The sequence below is a fragment of the Etheostoma cragini genome, chromosome 19 (genome assembly GCF_013103735.1).
Source record: "Etheostoma cragini isolate CJK2018 chromosome 19, CSU_Ecrag_1.0, whole genome shotgun sequence".
In the NCBI taxonomy this organism is placed as follows: domain Eukaryota; kingdom Metazoa; phylum Chordata; class Actinopteri; order Perciformes; family Percidae; genus Etheostoma; species Etheostoma cragini.
In genome coordinates this window covers 3,449,211-3,452,731 of record NC_048425.1, presented here as the reverse complement: position 1 = coordinate 3,452,731, position 3,521 = coordinate 3,449,211, and the positions used below count along the sequence as shown (strand labels likewise).

General features: G+C 40.6%; 1 protein-coding gene across 1 annotated transcript in view; it reads right to left on the bottom strand.

Annotated features, from left to right (window-relative positions):
* The window catches only part of shroom4 (shroom family member 4), a 63,243-nt gene that overhangs the window by 26,572 nt on the left and 33,150 nt on the right, over positions 1 to 3,521 (bottom strand). The window lies entirely within an intron of this gene.

Here is a 3,521-nt window from a genome sequence, read left to right as displayed (position 1 = left end):
CCCCCCCCCCCCCCCCCCCCCCCCACAATCTCATTCTCTCCCCGCCTCTCTCGCCCCCCTCCCGGGCAGGATGTGTGAGTCAGGGAGAGAGGAAGTATTGTGGAGAGCAGATAAAGTGGTGGACGGCTGCTAAAATAATACCCAGAGTTCCACGCTGTTATTGTTTGATGGGAGGAAAAAATGCAGAGGTACTTCTTACTCGTGTGTGTATGTGCGCATGCACGTGTGTTTGCAAAGCATGAAAAAGAGATCGTAAGACCAAAGAAAGCAGAGACTGTTGGACAGACAAGGGGGCTTTTTCAGTTTGGCCGGGAGACGAGAAAAACAAAATGTGGTGAAAGAAGGGCGGAATGTAAGAAATGATGGGAGGTCTGCAGGACAATGCAAGAGTCTGAGGAACAGTTCTACGAGTGGAGGTGATGGATGAACAGGTCCCTATTATCACTCTCCTTATCGCCTGTATTTCTTTAAGCATGCACATCTGTTACAGGAATATTATCAAAGAATGATGGCTTTGACCATTAGATCTCCATGCTACTGATATGTAACCTGGTTACTTAAGATTGTAGTCACTCACAGGAAAGTAATTAAACTACAACTTCCTGTACAGCTCCTAGAGTCCCAGTTTTTTTTAAATATACATAATATGTACAGGAACTGCAGTTAAATATAAGTAGTGCCCACAGCGACTGTGAAGGGTATGTGTTTTTGCCTGTTATTATTGTACATGATGTTAATTGTACGTAGTTCTACATCCAGTAGAGGACAAATACATTTAGTTGAAAGAAATAAGGCATTCTCAGGTTTTAAGATACCAAGCATATCATTTCAACATCGCAGCTGTCAGGCCTCTACTGTACGCTACGTGCTAAAATCAAGCAATTCTCTAAAAAATAAATGTAAAAATTCTAGAACAGAAACATGCTTTTTGTGATGAGCAAAAAGAAGGACAGACTACAACTCTGTTATGCCAATTCATCATTTAGTCTATCACAATTAAGAAGAAATCCAATCACAACCTGTTTTCCCTCCAGCAAACAGTCCAAAAAAACAAATATGATAAATTTACAACAATGTAAAACAGAGAAAAGCTGTTTATAATCACTTTGAAAAGCGGGAACCTGCCTGATAAAGGAATAAAACTATAATTATATCATTATAACTATTATATTATTACCATTGTTTATTTGACTTGTCGTTTTAAGTAATGTCATGCATAAAATAAATCTGATTACAGCAACTTGGGTCAAAGTGACATGTCTTACTAAATATAAATAGCTCACTTTCTAAGTCATGCAAACATACTTATCCAGTTATAATAATAAACAGTAGAGAGTAATGTCTGGCGACTGCTTTATTAGCTTCAGTATTGAAGGCTGAACTGTTGCTGCTTCACGTCCACCCCATCTTTTCATCGTCTTTGGTTGTACATTATGGGAAATACATATTTAAGCAATCAAGCGTTTAGTTTTGCAGTGTGACCGACCCATGGGTTACAGTTAGTTACAGTTATAAAATCTGAACGTGACGGCCGTATTAGTGTCACTAACAATTCATTAGTCTGACCAGACTTGAACCTTGCAGGACATACATCAAGAACTTGTCTGACAAGTTTAACCAACCACACAGCAGCAGACACTTTATAGCGCGAGGCCCTCAGCGGGCTTCAAAAGGATTTCCTGGAGACTTTACAGTATGTCTCCTGCAGACTGTGTGTGAGGATCTGTGTGAGAGAGTTATTTACATGCATGTGAGCAGATTCCTTACATTCCCTATCTTCCCTCTAAAAGGGTGAAGGGTTAACTGTGCTAGAATGCCTAACAACCTCACCTCCTCCCCTCTGTCCCTTTGTTACCGCCTGCAATCAGCCCCTATTTGTTTGCTTTATGGGTGTGTGTGTGTGTGTGTGTGTGTGTGTGTGTGTGTGTGTGTGTGTACGCTTGCAATCAGATTCCCGTTTGTCCGCATTATAGGCCTTCATCAAGCCTGGTTATGGATTTCTAAATGACTCTGACAAACACACTCATAGACATGTACTACAGGCATTTACTTATTTAGGCGCACACAAAACAGTAGAGACCCAGACACACACACTTTTTTTGACATACCAGCTAATCAGTACAGTGAGACTAGGCTCATACCAGAGGTCGATACCAGGAAGGGTGAAGTCCACTTTAGCATCTGCAGCACAATGCGCTGTTTGTTACTGTCCTAACGGTACGTGTGCGTGTAACTTCAGTGAGACCTGAGGTTATTTATATTGGGATTTTTAATCTGCTTTTTTATCATTTGTGCAGCTGTAATTCCAGTTTATGCAGTTTATTCTGCCTCCATCCATCTTTTAACACTTTTAATATCCCCGGCTGTTGATGGATTTAACAAAAAGCTGCCAATTTGCAGCTTTTGCTTGTTATATATCATGGTCATGTTAATATAGATTAGAATTTGTTCTGACTGGTGGTCAGACAAAATAAAAGCATATGGGGTCTGGAAACTTGTGATGAGAATTTACAGACTAAATAATCATTAACAGGGCGAGTGAGGTTACAGGGTTAAATGGAGCATCCGCTCCTTCTCTCAACACCACTGATTTAGTATGATGACACTTAATGTCCTGGTCCCTCCTCCATAACACAAACATCTTCTTAACGTGTGTGGGTCCAAGTTTGCCTCTAGGTATGGGTGTGTGTGTCCGAGACAACCATTGTGTATGTGTCTGTGCGTTTGTGTGTGTGTGTGTGGGGGGGAGCAGTGTCATGTATCATGGAGTCGCAGTTTAATGGGCCAGTTAATAAAAGCCAGGCCAGAGGAGACAGATAAACTGTAGCAGACCACACGCATCGAGCACCCACACACACACATACACACACACGCACAAATACTTATTTGGTAGAGACCAAAACAGAGCTAAAAGGAGAGTGAATATTATTGATAATAATATATAACATTGATTGGGTGGCCAGAAACACAACTCCTGAATATTGCAAATGTTGCTCTGTTTTTTTGGCTTGCTCTGCTGCATTAAAAAAAATAAAAAAATAAACTAATACTGTTTTAAACATCTGCATGGTCCATTTTTCTACGACTCTTTGGCACATGTTTCAGTCATAGAGTGAGACCAGTTGGCTTGACTACTAGGTATATGCATACAGTTTGAGTCACGCCAACCTCCCTTCTCCCAGGGAGATTATTAAAGCCAAAGTTCTTTGAAGGGCTAAATTAGTTTTCTCCTCCTTTGTACTATCACGGTTAGTAGTCGATACTGAGAATGGACGTAGAGTTCCATTGGTATAGCACCATTAACATACAATAACACATATTTGGAATGAGTGAATCCTTTCAGAATCATGGGAGTCTAAGAATCTCAAGTCCTACCTGAATCATCTTTTTACCACCTCCTTAATGTCAATAATTCATCGTTAAAAGCGTCACGATCAAAATCATTTATAGCTAGGGCCCTAATAAGACCCACAATTGTGTGTGTGAGTGTGTGTGTGTGTGTGTGTGTGTGTGTGTGTGTG